This window comes from Priapulus caudatus, unplaced genomic scaffold (assembly GCF_000485595.1).
Source record: "Priapulus caudatus unplaced genomic scaffold, Priapulus_caudatus-5.0.1 Scaffold44, whole genome shotgun sequence".
Taxonomy (NCBI): domain Eukaryota; kingdom Metazoa; phylum Priapulida; class Priapulimorpha; order Priapulimorphida; family Priapulidae; genus Priapulus; species Priapulus caudatus.
Genome location: NW_014577105.1, coordinates 457340 through 468990, shown reverse-complemented (window position 1 = coordinate 468990; position 11651 = coordinate 457340). Strand labels below are relative to the sequence as shown.

At 43.4% G+C, this 11651-nt stretch overlaps 1 long non-coding RNA gene across 1 annotated transcript; it reads left to right on the top strand.

Annotated features, from left to right (window-relative positions):
- The first annotated feature begins 204 nt into the window (after positions 1 to 204).
- LOC106820737 lies at positions 205 to 11268 on the top strand. Its single transcript, XR_001395648.1, has 3 exons — positions 205 to 311; positions 9537 to 9725; positions 10317 to 11268. It is a non-coding gene; the product is annotated as an uncharacterized LOC106820737 (long non-coding RNA).
- The last annotated feature ends 383 nt before the right edge of the window (positions 11269 to 11651 follow it).

Genomic DNA, 11651 nt, shown 5'->3' with positions numbered 1-11651 from the left:
AAACGGAGATTAAAAGAACTGTCGCTCACACTGGGAGTCGTTCTATATAGCTACAACTGTGCGAACTTACAATTCGAAGATTTGAAGAGTTGTAGAGTTGCTGTTGCTTCCTAGCTCATTCGTTCGCCCGCGCTATCTTTCTCGCTCTCACCCCCTCTCTCGCTCTCTGTAAATCCCGTGCATGAGTGCTCATTTGACACACCACGTGACCGTAGTAAAAATACTTAGAACCAGGCGTGGAGTGCAATCATCGTGGCAGTAACAACGCTCGGAAGCAACAGCAACTCTACAACTCTTCAAATCTTCGAATTGTAAGTTCGCACAGTTGTAGCTATATAGAACGACTCCCAGTGTGAGCGACAGTTCTTTTAATCTCCGTTTAATATCGCGATAGATTTTTGCTCGATGCTTATGGTGCGTTAGGAGATCCATTTTATGTTGGTTGTGTATAATGCCAGCCAACGCCCATGCGTTACGCGTTAGCAGTTAGTGCGGTCTATCGCGCGGCAGCTCGTAGCGACCTGCGTACTAGCACGGCATCGATGTGAGTTCTATATGATTGTACACATGATAAAATTCTTGTCGCCGAAACCTGCTAGAATTTACAAGTCTTCGTGGACTTGCTAATAAATAACTTCTGGAGTTATCTCGCAATAAAGTCCGCGAGAGTTCAGCGCAAGTTGCTCTTCAGAGTTTGTTTTGAGATGTACGTAGCGTGTGATACGAGAACTTTGGATCGGTCTTTACTCCGAATTTTTCACAATTAGATTATTCGGTCAGTGTGGGTTTTATTTCGCGTGTAGTCTCGCAGCCATGTTGTCAGCTGGACGCACACGGGCCAACGCCCATATCCTAATGGGGCTAGTCGTTAATTCGTCGGCGACGCCGCGCGGAGTCTACAAGCACTATAATCTAGCTCACTGCGGCAAGGCCTGCTGCAAACGATAATGAATAATTATTTACAGCGACGCGGCTACTCGTGTTAGGCAGGAGTGGGAGGAATTTACACTGGCACGCACTGCCGACGTTTGTCTGCTCTAAAGCGGATTATGTGTCAGCCGATATGTATTGCTTCTGATAACTGGTGAACGATTCGGGTATATTATATATACGCTATATGGTTACGCCCGTATATATTTCACTTTCCGAAATTGAATATATCATATTTAACCTATCTTGGATTCGAACTTACTAAGATATTTACGACTTAGTGTAATTACATTCCATTCTATTCTCCTTAAGGCAATAAATAGGAATTTTATCGTTTTTTTAGAAGCGTACACGGTGCCATTAACGTTACGACTACGAGCAAAAGTGGAGCAGGTATAGAATATAACTGCAAGTACGCTAGTAGAAAATACAGTATTTTCTCTCAGGCCGAAATTTCTATCTTCTTATTTTCTACCCTACTTGTGGCCTGGATGTTCAATATTTAGGAATATGTCACAGCTCTCAAAAGCTCTGTTTCCAGCACAGTCCCTCGATACGCGTATATATAGGTCATACAAAGTCTCTCAATTCCTGTGTTAACTGGACGCACATCTATCTAGGAAACTGGTTAGCCATATTATTTGAAAGCTTCACATTGGATAAAAGGATCTTAATGCGCTTAATTTTTGCATCAGCTTTAAATTGTTGCGCTATACCGCGTGCAAAAAAACAACTGTATTTATCACCTGAGACGCCATCACTCCTCAGATTCCTCCACAGCTCGCCGACAACTCGCCGTTGCTATCAACAATGAATCACGCTCCATTATGGAGTTTGAAACATAACACATGATGAGAACCGGATCTATCATCACACGCTCGAAGCGTCGACAGGCCGCAGCTGTTGTGCTCTCGAAGCGCGCGCACACTCAAACCAGTCAGGCGCCTGTTAATACTCTAAAACGGGTTTACAGTGGCGGAGGTAAAATTCGAACAGCATTTGCACTTTTTTGCAACAACTATCGACAAGCGACGCTGTAAACATGCCGAATATTGTGAAGGACGTTGCTAGCCGTATACGTGCGATCGTGAAGAGGGCCTGGACAGAGCTGAGCTACCATATATCGCGTTTCAGCAGAAACAGAGCATCTGCCACGGCGACCCTTGCCTACCGACATATCTTGCCAGCGTCTGGCTAATGCCCGTCAACCTGCCTTCCGGAATTTAGCAAACGATCGAGCAATGTAATTTTCCGATTGTCTGTAGGCAGCAAGCGTTTCCGTCCGTTTCTACATCACAAAAATTTCGTTTGGCTAAGTTTTGCTGCATCTGTCATTGCATTTTTTCACCGTTGTGTTGGGAGAGCTGCGTGTATTGGACAGGATTGCATACAGTAAAATCGGTACCTAGAATAGATCAAGTCATCTTTATTGCTCGTTTATAAACGGCTAAATTTTCTATAGTTTTCGACTTTGTCTACAGCTGTGTGATGCAACATATGATCGAGTCCATGTCTATTTTATATTACCTATTCAAGTTAGACAACAGCGAACATATTTAAAACCAAGATATATTTCTATGTTATATTACACGTGCATGAATAATAGTGTTACACGTGCACGTACGTAAGACTTAACAGAATTTGTAATGCTGTAGGTTGTAAAGGTGTAGGTTATGAGCGCAGGTGTAGTCGGTGCGCATCAGCTGCTAGGCTGGAAACTCGCGTATTATCTGCGCCTGTGCATCCTCTCTCACGTCAATCATTTGCATCTCTGTTACTGACTTTATTGCGCGTAACGCTTACGGTATAGCTTTCGCGCGTCCGCATAAATAATTCACAGCTAGCGTCGTCACAGCTCGGCGTTCGCAACACGCGTGCACTTTATCACCCTCACCCTCACTTATGCTTGGCGATGAGAACCCCGCTACGTTGCAGATGCTCTTCATATTCTTCCTCCGATGCACGAATAGTTATTATTGATTCGCTGTTACTGCTGCTGCTGCTGCTATCACTACTATTGCTGCTGCTGCTGTTGCTACTGCTGCTCCTCTGCCTCCTTCTGTTGTTGTTGTTGTTGTTGTTGTTGTTTTAGTTGTTACTTCTGCTGCTGTTGCTGCTGCCGTGAAGGTGGGTTGTGCAGAGAGAACCCTCGCTTGTCCTTCCTCGCGTATGTAATCCATACGACACGCCCTAAGACAACGATGACAACAATGATGATAATGCGACCGTAACATCGTTCGAACGATGAGCAGCGCGTATTAAAACGATAACACCGCGCATTGTTTTTGTTTATTATGGCTTATAATTAGAGACAGCGTTCGGTTAAGAACAACTTTATATTACTCCGCTCATCGTTACGTAGTTTTATGGCCTGTTTATTACCTCACGCAATCTTAAGAAGGTTGCAGAAATAAACATATTTGATTAAATCGCCTCTTACTAGTCCGTCGGAAGTATCTCAACATGTGGCAAACGGTGGGTGCGCGCAGCTACGTACTAAATATGCATACGTGTAAGGACGTCTTACACAGAATTATGCCCGCTTTACATGCGTAAAACAGCAACGTATACTTATCGAGTAGTGGCGTATGGCCTTGATAAATGTCCCAGCCACTCGTTGTAAGCGTCAATGACGTCGTTCTGCTAATACTGCAAAAATGCCGTGATTAAGATGCGCATCGAGTTAGCATCGGCATATGAGCTTTGTAAATACCGCCGACAACATCATACCGCTAAACCATTATATGTTATTATTGCACAGCCGTCAGCGTTAATATGTGAAGAATCTTCTCGCAAGCTCTATGTATATATCTATAAATAACTCGGTAAAACGCCGACTTTATTTATCTAGCTGTCTTCATTAACGAATTACATTCGCCGCATATCTGTCGTGATCTCCGCATGCGTACTAACACGGTTTTCGGAATCTTCTGTCGTGACATCGACTTGCATGTAGAAGGGCTACATTTAAGCTTTATCTTTAGGTATAGGCGTTTCTGCGTTGTGACTGTGACTGTCTGTCACGCAAAAATAATATTTGCTGCTATTCCTTTCCCTCCGCGGTATTTTCCTCGTAGCGTTATCTAGAATCATTTACTAGCTATCAAGAAAGCCATGAAGTTATCCGTGAAGCAATGAGCCAACTATGCATAAACCTATAAGCTAGCTATGCATAAAGTTATGAGCTAGTTATTCCTAAAGCCATGAGCTAGCTATCCATAAAACCATGAACTAACTATCCTTAAAACTATAAGCTAGCTATGCATAAAGTTATGAGCTAGTTATCCCTAAAGCCATGAGCTAGCTATCCACAAAACCATCAACTAACTATCCATAAAACTATAAGCTAGCTATGGATAAAGTTTTGAGCTAGTTATCCTTTAAACCATGAGCTAGCTAGCTGTGATGCCATGACCTAGCCACCCGTAATAGCACGCGCGGGCTAGTCATGAAACCATGAATCCATGGCCTCCTAGCTAGCCGGCGGCGCCATAACGAAGAGTTCAGCAACGACATTTGCGTCTTCGATATTTCACCGATATTTAACCACACAGACGCGCTATAACTACAACCTGCCCCGAGGACCTACTACAGGCCCCTCTAACATATATCGATTGCACTTAGTTAGAAGTGTGTATAACGCACTGGGCTGTACTCTATCCTGCTTGACCTACGGACGAGGCAGATATAGCGAAGAGAGAGAGCAAGGTCGGGATAGAGCGAGAGATAAACAGCAAGCGAAAGAGAGAGCAAGAGAGAGAGAGAGAGAGAGAGAGAGAGAGAGAGAGGGGAGAGAGCAAACGGAACAGAAAAGCTGAGGAGAGGACAAGAGCGAGATATAGACGGGGAGAAAACAAGCGAATATATAGGGAGAGAAATGGGAAAGAGGGGGAGAGATAGGAGGAGAGAGCAAGAATGAAATTCAGAAGGAAAAAATAACAACCGAAAGACCGCAAGAAAGTGAGAGAAACGGCATGAGTGAGAAACAGAGGGCCGGAGAGAGGGAGGAAGGGAGGGAGGGAGGGAGGGCCAACCAGAGAGAGAGGGAGTGGGTGGGGCAGACTGTGCACGTCGCGCCGTCACAGTAACGCGACTCTGGTGACATGTGTGTCTTCTAGCAACCGCCGCGCTCTCCATACGCCCTGACTCGTGCGCACGCTATTTGCGCACGCTACCCAGCGCGCGGTAGACGGACGGAGCGAAAATTAGACACAAACAGGTTTTAAGCGACGAGGTCGACAGCGATCGCTCGAACCAGTTTGGGAACTTCGTTTTTCACTTACTACCGCGAGTAGCCGTGCCGCGCGTGCACATGGGCGCGTGCGTTCGTGAAAGACGTCACCACGCGTACACAGTCCCACTGGCCATGGGATGGTGAAACGTAATCACGAACGCATCTGCGTACTAGTTAAAATAACTTTACCAAGCATTAAACTTCTAAAGTCTTCTACACAAGTACACGTTATAGTACATGCATAAGGCGCAGGGGAGATGCACGATAGAGGTCCAGTGGTGTGCCCTATATTTGTAATATCGGAGCAGACTGAGAGACTGCCTTGTATTCAATACAAGATTTCGGCGCTGAAACCACGGCCATAGTTCAAGCCACATACGGAGTGTAATGTTCGTGCTATTAATTTATAATGAATATACCGCTAATTGTGTTCCGCGCTGCCACATGATAGTTAAGCACGCCTGTATATATTAATTACACTAATAAAGCACAAATTAGAAATCAACCGGGCGCCTGCTCCTAGTCAAGCCTGAATGCGTAAGTCGTTGAGAACCAATATTACGGACTCGTTAAACTTTTTACTTTGAGAATAATTCTCAGTAGTCATGGATTTACAGGTCATGGCATTTACTGCGCCATGCTCGCTTGTAATGCAATTTCACGCTCAGTTTCTAGCCGTTCCTAGATGATCTATTTTACAACCTGATCTTGTAGGCAAGACCGCTACAAGATGCTAAGACCGGGCCGGTATCCATGTCCACAGTCTGTCTGTATGCCGCTATATATAATTGGTCCTGCTAATAGCCATACCTGGGTCTGACTGAACACGCCTTTCGTTCGTGTCCGCTGTCGCATGACCGCGACCTTGTCATGGGACCTCGGCGCTGCGGCGCTTTGAGAACAGCTGGACGACGTGCGACTGGTTGCTATGCAGGACAGTGGATGGTCCCACGATTCTCTCTCCTTGGTGAGCTAGGGAATAATGTGCAGTCATTCTAAAGCGGTTATTTACTGTCGAACGGAGTCGTTCGGATGCATATTCAAGCTGTCAACTGTCTGGCTTACGCACGCGTTCCCGATTCGCGACGATTTCCACGCTCGAAGTGCAGGGGTGCTCTTAGAAAGGAAGATGGGAGACTACGTAGACCTGGTCACTGTGAAAACAATCGGCAGTATGAAGAGCTAAACAATTTACCTGTACGTTGGATATATTACATTACATCAATAGTTGTGGTTATAACAATTAAATCCTTATAAAACGGTAAAGATGCAATTTTAAACCCTCAAAGTTAAGAAAAAAATTCGGATCCCATTGCAGTTCGAGTTTACCACACCCACCCCGTCGCTTAGCTTATTCTCGGCCCCGGCCAATTTCTGGTGTCGCCTCTGCAAAAGCGTGATAATGCCAGTTTTCATCGCTTCAAGCGCAAGAATACTCCAATAAGGTTTTATTTCAACACACATTAACCATTAGCTGCTGGATTTTAAAATTTAAAATAAAATGTCAGTATGTTGTGATTACTCTACGGGGTCCTGCGAGAGCGAGTCTCTATAATGCGTAGTGACATGGGCTTTATTTAAAATTTAAAAACCTTACGCGCTTAACTATAGCGCGCATAACTCCATTATGATGTTAATTTCCTCCGAACATGGGCGCCCGTGGCAATTATGAAAAGGTTTACATGTTAAGAAATCACGCGAGCTCGTTTTGACGGAAAAACTAAATGTTGCGCGCTTTGTACCAAAACCACATTTCCACACAGCGCTACCCGAACTATTTCGTATTACAGGCTGTAGTAGGTTCACAAGCGTACATCGTCGAAATGACGTATAAATATTATATCTAGAAATAATCCCGTCTTATCAATAAATAATAGGTCGTTATTCTATAGATACGTGCTGTTCTTTCGTGATTCTAAGCGAAATAGTGACCTAGCGTGAAGTAGTTATGATGTGCTCTTAGCTGATATTCGTATATGAAACTCATTAAATAAGTTCATTCGGTTGGTAGACTAATAGATCTAACTGGGTTAATTGTTACTCAACCGTGAAGATTGGAAACGTACAGCTTACGTTTCGCCTCCTGCCAGGAGGCTTTCTCAAAGCTAACTGATGATTATCAGTTTTGACCACCAGATGGTGTGGTGGGCAATAGCTTAGTCCACACGTGACTAGGCATGACGTCGGCTACCGAAATAACCAAATCCACGATCACGGACTACGTAGCGAAGGACAATCACACCATCAATTGGGATAATTCGAAGATCATCGATCGCGAGCCAATCAAAATCAGGCGATGGATTAAGGAGGCCATGCATCTGGATCCGCAAGACCCCGAACATCAACCGTGACGAGGGGGATACAGGCTCAGTCACGTGTGGACTAAGCTATTGACCACCACACCATCTGGTGGTCAAACCTGATAATTATCAGTTCGCTTTGAGAAAGCCTTCTGGCAGGAGGCGAAATGTAAGCTGTACGTTTCCAATCTTCACGGTCGAGTAACAATTAACCCAGTTAGATGTATTCGTATATGAAGAAAACGTCTATGAATGTAGGCACATGTGTGCGCAAATGTGCATCTTGAAACTAAATTTCCAGCCATATTTACAGATAAAACTGTCATTATGGCAGCCTCTTTACCGTTTTTTTCTGTGATTTTTTTCTTTGATTCTGCCTGTGTAAGACCGAAAATCTCCACACATCACAACTAATTCAAGCAGCTCGAATGTATTGCAAAACAATCACTCGTTGTGCCGGCAATTTTTATTTCGTCGCATTCGGGGTGTGGCACGTGTGTGCGGAAGCGCCGCGGGACAATGTCAGCCGATGGCTGTATAGCTAAAGGCGTTCAATCATTACCACTAGATCGCTCTCAACTCTTAAAAGTTTAGGGGATCGTTTCAGTCATCTTCGTAATGGACATTCTCAGCATTTCATCGCTGACATTTAAAGTTACTATAATTCTCTGAGTACTGCGTTGCGCGTGTGCCGGTAGGTAGGTGGGGCTCAATATTGTCAAGTATTTTAAGTTACAAACCACATATGTGTATACATGTATACACATGTATACTTATCATCTGCACAAGTAACCTCTGCAATACAAATTACTATTGTTCTAACTCGGGCGTACTACCTCTGCAGAGTACTATCAGGAGTAGATAATAGGGATAATAGTCCCTATTATCTACTCCTGGTACTATTAAACTTATCGGGAAATGAGCACGAAGTGTCTTGGCCATGGACACACGCGTGATGGTCGTACCTGGTCGTGCCGTGTTACCAACCCACACCCTGCCAGTACTCGAGACAATTACCGACAGCATCAAGCGTCTTTACAAAGCTACCGCTGCCCTGTTAAAGAGGCATGCCTCTATGTCACATGAGTTCAGCGTCTGTGTTAATGACGGAGACGCTTATAATAAATAAAATATAGCTAAGATAAGATAAATATGCAATAGAATCAAACAACACGGCGTTTCGTTCGACACCACGCCAACGATTTTACACCGAATTTAATATTGGTGTATGGAATCTACATAATATTCGGTATACCTTTATTCAACGTGCAAAGAGTTCTCGTAATGCGTGGCACACACGCGCGCAGTCACAGAAAGTATTTTCTCTTGGAACTGAACTAAATCCATGATTACCATATAATTTGTCTCTATAGAAGGTTGAATGCGGGTAATTTTCATGGTGATAACGATGGCATGAAACAGTTTATTCTGACATATTACTAAGCTGACAACTAATGCGGACACGTCTACGGATAGAAGCGCAACGAACACATGAATTGTTATCATATGTTATTGCGAAAGGTTGGATAATTAGCGTGAGAGAGCGAGATAGAACTGAGGAAACAAAGATGGAGAAAGATTGAGGAGGGATTGAGATGTAGAGAGAGGTAGACATTGTGTGAGACAGAGACAGAGAGAGGCGGGAGTAAGAAAAAGAGAAAGATGGGAGAGACAGAAATATGGGGAGAGAGAGGCTGGGGGAGAGAATGATATAGATATAGATAGATAGAGAAATAAATAAATAGATAGATAGATTGAGAGAGAGAGAGAGAGAGAGAGAGAGAGAGAGAGAGAGAGAGAGAGAGAGAGAGAGAGATCATTAGTAGTTGGCTATGGGGGAGAAACGGATGATAGAGAATAATGATCAAATAACCGAATCTCCCTACCCGGAAATTTTTCGCGTTTGAACTTACCCAGAGTTTAAAAAATGACGATGCACACACGGGTTCACGTGTGCATGCACGTACATCTACTGGCGTTTTGGGTGTGTACAGGGGCTTATCAGCCACGTTGTTGCTGCCTCAATACTCTATGACATTTATCTGTATTTATGATGTTTTCTGCTATTTCAGCGCATATAGTACCGAGTGTCGTTTCGTCTGATCAAACGTCGCCATGGCAACCGGTGTACAACTCGTCACTTTTGGGCCCGAGCCAATGACTCTGTCGTGTCCGCACTGCAAGAACCAAGTAACAACAACTACCGAAACCAAGAATGGTAGATGCGTGTGGTTATCGTGCTGCCTTCTCTGGTTCATCGGGTACGCTCGCCAACATCGTTTAGTCATATGTCTGTGATAGATAGGAGAAGGGGCAACGAGAAGATGGGAAAGGGATGAGGCGACGGTGGGGGGAGGGGGGGGGTCGAGCGTGAATGAGAGACGGAGAGGTTGAAAGCGAGATTGGAAAGCAGGGGAATAAGATTAGGGAACAAGAAGCGGAGTAGTAAAAGGAGGAGGTGGAAGAATAGGAGCAGGGGGATGAGGAGGAGATGAAGGAAGAGGAAAAGTAGGAGGAGGATGAGGAGGAGGGGGAGGGGGAGGAGGAGGGGGAGGAGGAGGAGGAGGAGGGAGAAGAGGAAGAGGAGGGGAAAGGAAGAGGAGGGATAGGGATTAAAGAGGAACACAAGAACGAGTCGGGTAATAAAGAGGCAAAGGGAATCGAGATCGGTAAAATAGCATTGTGTCACTTATAGTGAATAGAAAGCAATGTTATGTATACTAGCGGTCGTGTGAGTATCGATGCGTGAGCGGCCCTGTGGGCTACATTTATGGGTGACGCTACCTACAAAGAGGGATTTATGTTCACGCCTGACCAAGTTTCGCCCATTTACACCCATTTTCGTTTTTCAGTTGCTGCTGTATCCCGTTCTGCGTCGACAGTTGCAAAGATGTAGACCATAAATGCCCAAGCTGCAAGAACTATTTAGGATCGTACACCAGATAGACTGTGGCGCCATCTAGCGAACGACACAGCAGATAAAATGGAAGCAACCAACTAAGTTAACACATTTCTACAAATAATCTTCATACATTTTCATCGAAAACCAATAATTATCAGAAGATTATAGACATTTTAAAATTCTACTGATGCTTTTAGTATCGATTGTTCAACAGCGGTGTCAAAACGTCGCATCTACAAGACACACAGACGTTTTTTCGATGGTCATGCTATTTAACTACACGCATTAAACATTATTTGTTTAGAATAGTTACAACGGAAAATCAGGAATCACTGCCCATACGTGATCTCGATATAGACGAGATACAGCCAGGCACGTTAAGACAGTTTATATACCACACCGCGATATTTGATATTATAATTATGATTAGAATGTCCAGGTGGAGGAGGCCAATGTAGGCCAATTCATTTCTATCCCATCTGTGTGTGTGGTAGAGCACATAGGTATATCTAATAGCGTAAAATTAATAGATTATTATATCACAATTTTCTTGAGATGGCGGTATTCTATGTAGTCCTTATTATAACTCCTAGTGATATTACAGTGCTATAACCTAGGTGACTATATATATATATATATACGCATGCGTTTATAAATAATAAATTTAGCCGCATAATGGCCTTGAATATATTATTATATTCTGAGCATATCTATATATAACTGAGCATAATACGCCACGATTCGTTCGGTTACAAAGTATATCTGCAGGAATCTGGTTTAATATTTTTACTTACCGCGGTAAATGCTGTCTTATTACACATTACGCGAATTTTATACGTTCTATAGTAATAATATATTATGTAATATAGTTATATAATAATAAGCAGTTTATGAGCACATTATTCGTTTGAATATTACTTCACATATACTTGTCGTTTGTTTCGAGTTTACTACCGGTCAATCTTAAGATACATTCTTTCTTTCACAACATAATTCTGTACGTCCAACATCGTAATCATTGTATCGCTATAGACTTTATGTATTTTTTCTTATGCATGTCGTATAATCGTTTTGATTATGATTCATTGTGTGATGCCCTCTAGTAATCAGAATTATACTGCGAATAGCTCGAATGATTACGATACTCACAAAAATGTGAAGCATTTAATGCATTTTATCTTATTTCGCCTCCCTCTTCTTCGATCTCTCTTCTTTCTCCCTCCCTCGCCGCCTCCTTTCCTATCTCTCCCTTGCTCCTTTTCTCTTGCTCTCTATCTCTCTCTCT